This window comes from Amblyomma mixtum, chromosome 3 (assembly GCF_055824585.1).
Source record: "Amblyomma mixtum isolate Tamu chromosome 3, ASM5582458v1, whole genome shotgun sequence".
In the NCBI taxonomy this organism is placed as follows: Eukaryota; Metazoa; Arthropoda; class Arachnida; order Ixodida; family Ixodidae; genus Amblyomma; species Amblyomma mixtum.
In genome coordinates this window covers 145,907,898-145,921,348 of record NC_143014.1, presented here as the reverse complement: position 1 = coordinate 145,921,348, position 13,451 = coordinate 145,907,898, and the positions used below count along the sequence as shown (strand labels likewise).

Genomic DNA, 13,451 nt, shown 5'->3' with positions numbered 1-13,451 from the left:
GACGAATAACAGAAAGGGTTCAGGTTAACATGCATACAAGTTAATAAATCGAAATCAGACGAACGAGCGAGATTGTTGACGCTGTAATTTTATGTTAGCTGAAGATGCAATGTAACGCAAATCCCGAATAAATTGCACTCTCATATTTCTGCTCCATTTCAACAACAAAAAAGAGCCCTACTCGCTGATAAACGCGTGATCTTCACCACTAATACTGACAACGCTGAAAAACAAAAATGCAAGAAACTAGGGAAGGAATAATTCTGCATCTGAACTGAGTTGTGAACGTGGCCTGACCATTCCATATATATAGGTACATTTTTGTTTAGAGCACTTTTACCAAGACACGAGCCAGGCCTCAGAGTCGCACTTTTGCTGGTCTACTATGAGATCACCAGCATTTGTACATCTGCTCGGAAACTCCTCAACGCAGTGTAAAAGACATTTCTGCGTTTCCTTTCCAACAAGTGTACGGATCCTTTCTCTCGGCACAAGATAGGGAAGCCCATAGTAATCAGTTTTCGAGATAGCTGCATTTCCTGATCATGTTTTGGCGCGTACAAGTGTTTCACATAGAAGCAATTCAATTTCAGCTTATTTTAAATTGATAAACAGGGAGCGAGGTGACCAACGCGATTTAAGTCTATTCGAACTTCTCTTGCGTATGAAATTGTGCTGCACGCCTACAAGAGCAGAAATTAGCTTAAACTCAGTGTACGTGTACGTAACTTTTAGCTTTTAGGTTGTTCCGCGCAGCTTTAATGCAGTCAAGTATAGTACTGATATTCAGAAATGAAGTTGACTGCCTCCAATTTTTTTTTTCGAACTGTAGCGCTATGGAAGCATCGAATTCCGCAACAAACCGGGTGCCAGAGGAAACAGTAATCAAGGCGCTTATATTGAGGCAGTGCATTGTGAATTCTTATGGAGTGGTTCATGCGTCAGGAAAAAACTCTTTCTTTTAGAGGCTAATGATAAGCACTAAACAGTTCATTGCACTAGATAGACGCTGCTCGAAGACCCAAGCTCGAAAATAAATGAAACTACGGCGTATAAACCGGCAGGTTTTCCTTCATCATCGTAAGTTGCTTCGGATGACTGAGACTTTTGTCTTGTATGCACAAATAAAACTGAGCTAAAGGACACATTGTATCGCACTGACGAACCAATCTTTAACAAAAGCATAAATTCAGCGGTGGCAACTGCCTATATTGAATAAAATGAAAGCGCGTATAATAGACGGAATCGCCCGAATAACCAGTCGGTTGAAGCGTCTTAACGGATGCTTGCTGGCATAGCGCTGGCAGTGCTCCATTTCTGCTCTGTTGACCCATTTTGAAAATATTTTGAGAACTTCGCGAACACTGGAACGATGAGAGGTGAGAACTGCTGCATCAGCAGTTGTCGACTGTCGTTTGAAGCCCTCTTCTGCGCCATCTTCCTCAAATGTTCAAATGTTGTGAATCCCCTTTGTTTGCCTGACGCTTCTGATCACTCGATGCGGCTTTATTAAATCAATATTTCTACAGCTGTATCTATTTCGATTGAGTTAAACTATTTTTGAACAGAGCGGTTTTTCTTTCTTCGGATTCTCCTCACACGTGCGGCCCCACAAGCACAAAAGAAAGTTGAAATTTCTCGCAGCAATATCACGCGGCAATATCAGTATTTAAAACTGTTACTGTGCCTGACATTGAATCAATAATGCTGCAGCATTTACATCGCTTTTTTAGCCGGTTCTATGACTGATTTAGAAGTACAGGAAGGGCAGTTTATTGATATATATTTCGCAGTGCCTTCTGTACGCGGTAGTAAATGAGAGCTGTCGAGAACTTCCGAATGATGCTCGTAACTTTAAGCTGCAGCTGCTCTGAAAACTATTCTGTTGCATACGCCACACATTTACGGCAGCATCTGCGTAATTCATACTGCGTAATAGCTGGCTGCATTAAAAGCTTCAAAGGGATACTGCAAGGACTGACAAGACGAGTCTCGCCGCGCTCGTTGTCTCCGATAACGGAAGAGCTCTGCGCACGCCGAAAGCGCGGAAAAATACGTGCCACAAGGGCAGAGAGGCGCATGCAAAAATAATAAGCTACCAGCACATTGCAACGACCAAAGGTTGTCGCCCCGCACGCGGGCGGCTTGACCTTGGGACACTACTGGGAACGCAGACGTTCTTTCAGTCAGCGGAGAAAAGGAAAAGAGGGGAAGCGCGGGGTCCGGCGGAACGAAAGAAAGGCACGAAGCATGGAGGAAGGAAAACCTCCTCTGTAATTCCTCTATGGCGCGAAGAAAGCTTTGGAAGCGATGGCTGGCGATGGGTTGTAGTTTCTCGTGGTTTCTCCCTTCTCTCTCTTCAGGTCACATGCCTGTCTATTTGGATTGGCCGCTCGCGTAGAGTCGAAGACGAAGCCGCTGTTTACCGCGCCTGGGTGCCGTCGTGCAAGTCGCGACGCGCATTCCTCTTTTCATCTTGTAGTACGGGCCTGTGTGCGTTTAGGTTCTGTTCAGCGATTACTTCATCGTGCAAGCTTCATCGATGTGTGACGCTGCAGTGGGCGACATCTTCGCGAAAGAGTCAACGTCTGAAAGAAACAGCGCACGCCAGATCGTCGCGGCGCCCTCATCATACGGATTCTTTGCGCCCAATTTCAACCGTACAAGTAAGTGACATTTTCGTTTGGTCATACGGGTTGTTTCCTGCCATCAAGTTATGGTGTGTTCAGTACAGATTTTTTATCATGGATTGTGTGCGCGAGCCGCTGCTTGTTGCTATTTTCTTGTTTTGAGCCGGTCGCGTGCGGCCGGAGGGAGCCTATCGTGTACAACACACGATCGCAGCGGCGCAATCTGCCGGCGTCTTTCTCATGCTTTCTTTCTCTGCAGGCCCTGATCCTTCGTCTGCCGTGCGAAGGAACATTGCCGGTCGTCTCTTCAACGCCAAGTATTTGTCCCTGCTCACGACCATTCAGTAAGGTAAGTCGAAACCGCAGTCTCCGTTCAGAAAGGGGCGAGTAAATTAGTGTGCGCGCTTCTGTGTCACGTACTGCGCGCAGTGCTCACATCTACTGCAGCACTGTATATGTGATTCTTATTGGACCATAATCCCTTTATAATTTTAGCGCTGCAAGGCAACTCCTTCTGCCAGGCCACTTTTTTTTTTTGCGAATGGACGGCGTCATTTTTTTTTCTTTATCACGGAGTAGCAAGCAAACGATAAAACAGTAAACGTGAAATTTATTTATGCATAGGCTCGAAATTAGCAGCTCATTTGTGCTCTGCGCTTCCTGGCATGCGGCCGTTCTCGCTTACACCTTGCAATATTTTTGCTAACCCAGAATGTGACTTATCATGCCAGCAGTTTTACTGCATTCGAATGGCAAGATGCGCTTGCTAATGGTGTTAAGTTGATATGTAACTGGCTCTTCACTCAGGCTGAGAACTAATAGAGAAAAGTGAACTTGTTTATTTCTTTTTACTAGTGAAAAGGTCGGGGCTAGTTGGTGGCCAAAATTAGCTCACAAAAGCGTACGTCTATGTCACCTCTTTTTGTGCTCTTGTATTCTCTTGTGAAAGAGGGAGACTTTAGGTTTGATGTCGCTCTAAGAGGTTGAATAGAAGAATACGCTAGTATCTAAGCTTTTCTGTTTAGAACAATAAGGATTTTGGTTGCACTACTGTAATCTGTCAATGAAAAAAAAGTTCTGTAATGAATACTGTCAATCTCGTAAGCAGTAGCAGTATAGTTCTTTCTTTTTTCTGCAGTGGCTGTTAGAAAATATGTTAATTATGTTAGGCACTTAGTGGCAATTCACTGGTAATAGGCCATTGTGCTGTGGAAGTTTGTGTAGGCTTACTGTGCCAGTGCATTGCGTCAATTATGCCTCTTATAAATATGTGGCAAGTGCTGTAATGGATAAAATTTGGAATAAAAAGTTGTTTGTTATTTTCAAAATATTCCTGTAGTTTTTTGAGCATGTGTGCTGCCATTACGTGGTTTAATGAACATATAAGTTATCACTAACCATTACACTAACGCTATAAATGACGCCTCTATTGCAGTGCACCTGGGAGAAGGAGGGATGCAAAGGTGCACAACCATTGTCACTCCTAGCACCGAAGTTCAGCCTGGATTCTTCAAAACCGTACAAGTGGCCGGGACTAGATGTGTGTGGTATGTATGTTTTTATGTAATTGGGACATTGTTGCAAGTTCATCATCACTTGATGTCCATCCGTGAACATAGTATGCTATGTTGCACAGCTGCAGCCATTCTATTACAGAGATTTTAGAGCTTTTCAATGTTTTCGAGGACTTAGTTCTGAAAGAATTTCTGAATAATGGTTTGATTAATTGTGACCACTTTTTATGGCATGAAGTATAAATGCAGTTTTTTTCTGCAAAAGTAGGCTAGACTTCAGCAAAGATTTCATATTGAATTAGTTTGAGAGGCACTGCCTACAATCCATGTTGCTGACGTCAGAAAAAAAATGACACAATTATGGTAATGCTTGGCAGGGTGGCATGCTACCAAGCTAATATGACTAGCACCGTTTATGCATGTGAAGCTTAATGTGATATGCAGCTACGTGAGGCTGTTAATCTTCTTTGCATGTTCACACTTTCTTTTTGAGTAGGAAGGTGCTGTTCACGGATGTGAATAATTTCCAACAACTCACATGAATCCATATTAGTTTTATTTCACATTGGAGTGAACTTAAAATTTAATTAAGCTCACGTTCCCTGCATGTGACAGCAGATATGGAAGGCAACTGTTTTAATAGCCATTCTTGAATGCTGTCAGTCAGTGTTTACAATTTCATTATGCTAAGCATCTGAAAAGATGTGTAAAGGTAACATTCTATTGTGCCAGCAAAATGTAATTCATGAGAATTACTGCTGCTGCATATGCTGCAAGCATTGGATGAAGCAGCACTGTCTAAATAAAAAGACGAAATTTGTAATTTCCTCAAGCAAAAATAGTGCTTTAGAAGGAGACTGTTCTATGCTGCTTGTGTAGTTAATGTAGTCTGTCAGTGAAGGCCAGTCCATAACCAAAGCTTTTTGCACAGGCATAACGTAGAGGTGTAGTATGAAACAGGCTATGAACATGAATAAAAAGTATCTGTATTATAATGTGGTCCAAATAATTTTTTGGGTATGACGTTACCTCATGCATGGAGACAATTCTTTAGATGTGTAAGTTGCCCTTGCTATTATTTCACATTTAGCCGAAAGCTTTTCTTTGTTTTCCAGGAGTGGTACACTAAGATTTATAGTGCATAGCCTTTGTGCATAGGCCTTTCACCAGGTATTTAAACTGTATCGAAAGGCTGTGACAATGGAATGCACCCAAAAATGCCATCACAGGGACAAGCTTCCTGCTGTTTGCTAATTGGAAATGAATTCACAGGTAATATATGCAGGGAAAATTACAGTTGGAAGTATCACTCATTGATGCTCAGATAATCACCTACACTTCCCTTTTAGGAAGAAAATTCACTGTATGGGCAACAACATATATAATGGCATCAGAGACCAGAGACATATTGTTAGCAAGGGCTGCATGAAACCTTAACCACTCTAGATACGGAGAAATAAAAACACGAGAATGGAGGGAAGGGTTTGTTAAATGGCATTTCATTTTAGTATCACCTTTTAGTAGCTTCCATTTCATGCACATGTTTTTCTGTTTCTCGATATGACCCTCTTCTTAGTCTGGCATCCGGGATGCCTACAGCCTGACCGTGCAGCTGGGCACAATAGTCTGGATTTTTCCTGAGAAGCCAGTGTGCTTGTGATAATGTCAGCATATGTGAGTGATTAAGTAGCTGCCATTTAGGACATGTTTTGTTTTTCCTGCATATCTTTTCTGATTTTGGTTCTCAATAATAAACAGAAGCCTGCACTTGTGGCATTGTTTTCATGCATTTCCATTTATCCCTGCCTTTTGTGTGGTTTACACTTTTAGACCTGAATTAACTAAGCCCATGGTCACGTCGTCTGAGCTTTGTGGTTGCAAAATTCATTATATGTTTTCTTCTCTGTGCAGGTCAAATACATGGTACATACTGCCTCCACCTGTATGAAGAAGACTGCCAGGGTCATTGCTGTAATATGGTGTAGCATGTGGCAAAATAAATATGACGGTATGTTTCTTTCTCCCATTCGTTTATGAATTCTTTGTGTACATTCTGCAGTAGTACCTGCACCTGAACACACAATGACACAGACCATCTCACATGAAAGATTCGTCGCAACATTTTGACACTGCCTGCACTTCCAGAAAGACTCGGGCTTCTACCATATGGGTCAACTTTAGTTCTGCATTCAGTGGGCAGGTTTACGCTACAGAAGGGTAATAATGCTCTCGTGTGGACAGTATAAATACACCACCGAGTAGTGCATAGATACCCCTTGCAGTAGGGCATTACTTTGTACCACTAGAAGGGTAACTTTATCCATCATGTAATGGTATAAGCTTGCACCACAGGGGTGCAAACTTTGCTCTGTTTATGACGGTATAAGTTTAGTCTTTGACAAAGTAACTTTGCACTGCTATACGTAGCATAAATTTACCTGCTAAAGGTGCAAACTTGCACCTTGCATGCTAGGATATGTTTATGCTTTCCTCAGGCTAACATTTACCCCTTTTAGAAAGGCGTAATGTTATACCTAACTGGTTTAAAGTTACTCTTCTTATGCCAGTGCAAGTTTAGGCTATTAGAGCGTAACATTACTCTATGTGCGAGAGCATAAATACTTAGTCTCCAAGAAACAGCGTAACCTTACCCCCAAAAAGGTGTCAGCTCAGCGACAAGTGTTTTACCCCCCAAAAAGACTAAGATCACACCTTTTTTTCTTAGAGTGCGGCGTCTAAAGTGGACTGCTGTACCCAGTATTTTTCCTGGATACCCGAGCTATATGCAGCCGAAAATAGCAAAAAGACGGCGAAAGTTGGAGCGGGAGCAACCACCTCGCGCAGTTCCTTAAACAAATGATGATTTCAGTCCAATGAACTGCATTAGTGAGAAAAATTGGAAAACAACCGAGGGCCATGAAGAAAGCAGCCATCTGTTCCTGCCTGCTGTAAACAGCCAAACACTGAATTGTGTTGTTCAGGCTAACCCTCAAGACTTTCAAAATCATCGCCCAGCTACTTCAATAGTTGAATGTGCTACTCAAACAGGTGATGGTATTGTTAACTGACGGCAAGCCGATGAAGACAGGACTACATGACCTTAATGGGGGTGGGCCTAGCGCGAGAGCTCAGTGCGGTGCCACTGCCCGCATTGTCGTCTTCTACTCGTGACAATATTGTTGTTAAGCTAGAAGCATACGGCCCCTTTCGCCAGTAACTACAGTGTCCGTCGGAAGTCTGGAGGGGTTGAGAATGGTGACAGCGCGTCGCGCGCCTCGGACGCTGCCCAAGGCTGCGGGAAACGGGGAGAAAAACTGCGAACAGCCTTGTCGGGTCGCAAGGGGCCGACGACCGTTTCACATTGAAAAGAGATTAGCTCTCAAGCGGGTGGGGGTCAGTAAGGTCGGCGACTCCTGAAACCGCCGACTGTCTAGCTAAGCAGTGGACTTTACTGGCGCCTCTAGAGTCGGGCTCTGGCGAGCTCTGGGCTCCGCCCACTTGTATGTACAGTGCCACTGCAGCAGTATTGGTTGAAATTTGGCGAGATCAGATTTAATAAAGCTCCGCCCAATTATCGAAGGTATTTAAACCCGCTGCAAACAAAGGGAAGAGCACGCCGAGTCCCAGTCTCGGCCGCTTTTAGACCGCCTTTCTTTTAACTGCCTTTTTTCTCCTGTTGCCTTTATTTTTGGTCTCGTCTTGAATAAACTAGTTTTGCTTCTCAAGAAGTTTGGAGTTGCTGCCCCAACCGGCAACGTGTCGCCGGACGAGTGGACGAAGGCGCGAAGTGCCCTTCGAACTGCTAACCATGTACGATCATAGACGAACCGGCCATTCCGACGACGATCCGGAGGAGAAACTTAACTGGTGCCGTGACCAGGATGACCAGCGTTTCAAGATAACTATTGTCCCCCATAAACATTCAGATGTAAGAGAAATAAAGCAGTTAAGGGTGCACCTTTTCAGGAAAAGGAAAGCAAATCCGAAAACTTCGCGCAGAAAATGAAAGCTTGAAAAAACACAGCAATTTTAAGTCCAATACAATGCAATCTGCATTTTAGCGCAACAAAGTTTCGCGTGGAAGAGTATAGTTGAGCAGCTAGCAAACGCTTCAAGGCAGCGTTCTTCTTGGTCACAGGAGGAACCGTGATGAGCTCGCCTAATGAACATAAAATAAAAATTGACAGCTCAGCGTGCAACATTGCCTGCCTATTTTCATAATAGTACAATTGCCATTTTCCTTCGAGGCAGTTTTTTACTGGTAAACGCGTTCTGCCCGAGCTAGTACATCATAGACAAACGTTCATTAATTCACTGAAAAAAAAAATTATTATTGCGCTGCCTCGTCAGTCAGGGCACTTCCATACTTTCCTGCTTTCATACTTCCATACTTTCATGCTTTCATTGGCCTTCTGCGCCCAAAACCCGCAGATATTATTGTTTTCCGGGGAGCTCTCGTTTCGCACAGCATCATGACTGCCCGCTTCGGGTTCGGGCAACATGCGGCCGCAGCGTCTGGAGCTTAGTAATAAAAAAAATTACCTAGCCGCTGGAGGCATTAGTGTTCTTGTGTAGATTTTCTTCGTCGTGGTTTCCCACCATTCCTCATCACACAATACGTCCAAGGCGCCGCAAATCGCCTCGCGCGAAGCCAGAGCAGGGGACGCGCGCCGCGGTGCGGCGAAAGGAGCGGCCAAGCTTCTCTACGGCCGGAGCAACCCCGCCGCGCGCTCGATCCAGGTGGCCGTGCTTCTTCACGCGAAACCTTAGTCGCTTAGTTGAGAGCAGTCACCGTCCCCGCAAAACAGGAGGGGCGCGCCGACAAATGCGAACGTTCCGGCGCACTGTTGGATTGTTGCTGGTTCGAGGAAAAGAGAATGAGTCGGGACTACTCGAACGAGTCATCGACGAGTACAGGTATCTCGGCCGAGTGATACCCCGACGCCATCTGCTGGGATAATTACTGTGACTTCTTTTATATGGCAGTAGACCAAGTGCTTTCTTTTTTCCAGCGGCACTGCCACTGCTCCAGTCAGCTACTGAGTGTTCACTAAGCATGTTTGCTGGCGGTGGTAGTAGATTTTCGTACAAAATTTTCGTTGAGTTTCGTATAAAACAAGAAAAAAGGGCTAAACTGAGCGGCAGCCGACGCGAGTAGAGTAGAGGGTTAACGAGAGCAAAAAAGACGAAGAGAAGACTTGAGCTTCTTGACTTGAGAAGACTTGAAGAAGACTTGAGCGCTTGTGTCGTGTTGTAGTCTTCCCTTCGTCCTCATGCTGTGCTACGGGGTCTCTGTGCCATCTAGAATACGCAACAAAGCCTCCTGAGTGATGTCGCATATTTACTTACAGATGCGGCAGAATAAATAATTAAAGCGTAGTTTTTTCTAGGGGACAGTAAGGCAAACGCGTCGCTTTTATTAAGGCGGAAGCCTTTAATGCCTCATCGTTGTAAGCAGGAGCTGTCGACAGAAATGTCACGCTTTTCAATTGGTCGAAACGGTCATGACGTCACAGTGCGCGAATTTTAAACGGGGCCAATTGTACTTTGGCTACTGACCATGCAACCAATTAAAGGGATCGTATAGTCGGCCTCTTCGATTAACCGCGCTCGGGCAGCCCGCTGGCTGCCCGCAAGTTCGTCTCTGACAGGAAAACGCATCATGGTCACGTGGCCTGGCGGCCACCGGAACCAGCCGGCCGGCAATCACGGCGGCAAGCAAGTCGCGGATCACGGAGGGCAGATGCTCTCTCTAGCTTCGCGTTCTACGTCTCATTGCTACGCACGCGTACGGTAGAAATAGGCTGCTTGGTATCGAAAACAACGACTTGTAGTTATTGAGGGCTGCGTGCCGCAGACTGCAGAACATGCAGCTGATCAAGCTCGCACTCGTATACTTCGGCAACGACAACGCGAGCGTGTGCCTTCGGTGCACTGTGTAAGCTTCAAGCATAGGACGGAAAAACTGCCCGTGCGTTGTTTATCAAACGACAAGCCGTACTCTCGGATTATTGCGTGTTTGCTTACTACGCAGTAAGTATATATGACTGGTATGACCGCCGACGATCGACCCTGGTGGACTCTGCTGTGGTCGTTGCGATTTCTACGCTCATAACCTGCTTCCTGTAAGCTGTAAGCAGAAAAGAATCGGATACGTTCGTTCAACTGTAGTCTGTCGGCCGCCGGCTTTTGCTGCGGGCAAGGAACGCATAATCTCGGCAAAAGCGCATATCAGCTTGTTGAACGTCCACCTAGAACAAGCGGGTGCACTGTATAAATTTAGCTGTGTATCGTTTCTGTAATAATACAGCTTTATAGCAGTGAACTGGCACTGGAATGAAAGGCGCTACAATAAAGCCCTGCGTGTCGGCGCCTCACGTTCCGCGTGTGTTTGCATGACGACCAGCTCTAAGAGCTCATTTTTATCTCTCTTTTTTAAATGAGCCAAACGTGAGGAGGTGCATGCCTGCGGTACTTCTCAGATATTTTGAGCATATGTGGCAGAAGGCCCGAGCATGAAGCTGTACAACAGTTGGCGACGACACAATCAGCACTTGGTCGGCGCGACAATTCTGTGTGGCCACATATGCCCGCAGAGATGTCTCGAGCAATGTGCTCGTGAGGGCTTTTAATAAAGGACATGTTTCAGTCAAGCGTTTTTCAATGCATATCCACTTTTGCACTGCGCCAAACGCAATGAAGACCATACGCTCCCGTATCGTGCTCAACCAACACTTCGTAAAACACGTTCAGCACATGCATATATGCGCGCGTCTGAACGCGTACTCGGAACTGGAATCCGGCTGCTCTCGTGAAATGCCTCGAACACCATCGCAATATCCGCCGGGCGCACGAAATTAACAGCCGAAATATTTTGTGAATCATAAGTATGCGAGGTGGTGAGACGATCGAAATATGATCGCGCATACGCACGCAAAACATATCAATAAACAGCGAGAACTACCGCAAAAGGTGCCATTGCAGGTGACACAGTCGATATGCACCGTGGCCTAGTCGAAACAAGCGCCTGCATCGCGCAAAACATCGCATGAAGAACCGCGGTCCTTCTAGTCCTTATAAAAATGGCCGCGCGAGCTTCCCGCTACCGTACACCTCTCTGTAGTCTGCTAGCTGCCCGAGCGCTGCCAGCACAAAATCGTCCTGGCGAGTCTGGCCGCCGGCTGGCAGCCCGAAACCGCCCAGCCAGAGAAAAACGAACGCGTTCCGGGCAGCCACCGGAAGTGGGCGGAGCAACCCGAGAAAATCGAGCGCGCTCGGGCAGCCCGCAAGCAATCCGCGGGCTGCCAGAGGCGGATAATCGAAGAAGCCCAGTGATGCTCCAAGTAGGTTTGACTGAGTTTAGTTAATTGCTTACCTAACGAATTAGTCTAATTAACCTTTCTAGTCAGACCAGATAAATAAATAAAACCGAGTAGGAAATTGGCCGAGCTTGGGAATCGAACCCCGGCCTCCGGAGTGCGAGTCGAGCACGCTACCACTCCGCCAAGCCAGCTCGATGGTATGGTTTGGAATGAGCAAAGGTGCTTCTAGTGAATACGGTGTCTTCGTTCACTCCCATCTTCCTCCCTTCCCGTTACGGCGAGGTTTAGGTGTCCACCGAGATATGAGAAACAGTTACATTTCCTTTCCTCAAAAAACAATTTACCGACGACAAAGGCGTATTTGTCCGCGTTTCAGATTGGTCCAAATTGTCGTGACATCACCGCGCGCGAATTCTGACGGGTGTCCACCGAAATATGTGAGGCAGTTACTGCGCAACTTCCTTTCCTCAAATACAATTTTCATTTTCTTCATTACGGCCCTCTTTCTTCTTTCACTCACACTTCCTCCCTTCCTCTACGGTGCGGCTCAGGTGTCCACCGAGATGACAGAGAATTACAGCCCCATTTCCTTTCCTGAAAAAACGTTGCGTTCAAAGGGCAACGCATCGCGCCGAACGGGTGGCGGCGTTCCTTGGACTCCGTGGCAGCGCTACAACACGCTGTCGCGTTCCACTCCTAAATTCGAAGCTTAAGCGTCATTAATTGGCAGTTAATTAATGCACCAACAAAATGTACAGTGAATAATCGCGTAGCAGAATGCAGTACTCAGGCTTTCGCCTTTCACCACTTTAGCCGCTAAAGTTCCTCGTAATTTTTTTCTATTCACAGGTATCGAAAAACAAATACTGCCAAAATACTTCCCACCGTCCTAGAATCGCTCATCATATATGAAAAGGACAGCTGAGGAGGTACAAAGTAAAATTTAATGAAATTTAAACTTCAAAATTATTCAGTGCAGGGGGCAAAATGGGACGCTTAAGGCCGGTTCACATGCAAGCGACTGAGCGATTGAGCGGCGCATCGCAGCGAAAATTTCCAACTTGTTGAAACCTCGCCGCTCATCGCAGTGACGACTCAAAACAGGTTTTTCCGCCGCGGCGACAGAATTCGCTAGCATTTTCGCTTGCATGTGAAACAGGCTTTAGGACGGAGTCAAGACGGAGCCCTGTGCCTGGAACATGCCCTTGGACCCTAGAGCAATGTGGCTTTGGCTGCGCGTGGGACAAAAGCCTTACTACTTTATCTTAAGTGCACGGGTTTGATAAGCACCTTTTGATGATCCTGTGTGTGTGCGAGTTTTGTGTATGCTTGATTTCCCCTTTCATACTTTCTTGTATTCCTTTTTTTTTCCTTTTTCACCTTCTTCCTTTATAGCATGTCAGGTTAACAACCAAGCACACCTCTCCTGCTTTCGTTAAAATCTCTCTCTCTTCCAAAATCAATATTTTACTCACCCTTGTAGTGAAAGCATACGAATTTGGCTCCATGGACATCTAGACAATATCTAGCCTATTAGAATGACAGACACTGCACATAGACCGAACCCGGCACCACAGTCAGGGGATTCTATCAGCAGGGCTCTGCGAGTAGCCTACCTACACGGTATCTTTTTTTAATTCCTGCTTTCAACGCAACTAGTTCACTTTTAACACCACAGTTGTTACTCTTTCGCTCGGCCTTGTTGAATAAACATGCGACTGGGTTGGATTCGTGGCGCGTGAACACGATGCTTTGAATGTGATTGTAGCCCGAGCCAAGCAGAGCTTGCTTCACTGTCAAAATGTGCTTACAAATAGCTCTTCGTGCTCGCCCGACAGTGCTGCGACAGTGAGGTTCGCGGGACTTACGTTCCTGCCTTTCATATTTTCTAATTTTCTTTACAGTTCTGACCTGCTGTGGTTGGCTCAGTGGTCAGGGCGCTAGACTGCTAAATGCTGAACCCGAGAATGCGGGTTCGAGCCACT

General features: G+C 45.8%; 1 protein-coding gene and 1 long non-coding RNA gene across 7 annotated transcripts in view; both read left to right on the top strand.

Moving 5' to 3' along the window:
- LOC149352279 (N-acetylated-alpha-linked acidic dipeptidase 2-like) overlaps window positions 1-13,451 on the top strand; it is a 94,017-nt gene that overhangs the window by 12,500 nt on the left and 68,066 nt on the right. The window lies entirely within an intron of this gene.
- On the top strand, window positions 1,008-6,170 carry LOC149352280 (uncharacterized). 2 transcript variants are annotated; one of them, XR_016290729.1, is made up of 4 exons: window positions 1,008-2,666; window positions 2,890-2,979; window positions 4,066-4,177; window positions 6,056-6,170. It is a non-coding gene; the product is annotated as an uncharacterized LOC149352280 (long non-coding RNA). The 2 variants fall into 2 exon arrangements; XR_016290730.1 differs by having other exon boundaries at window positions 4,066-6,170.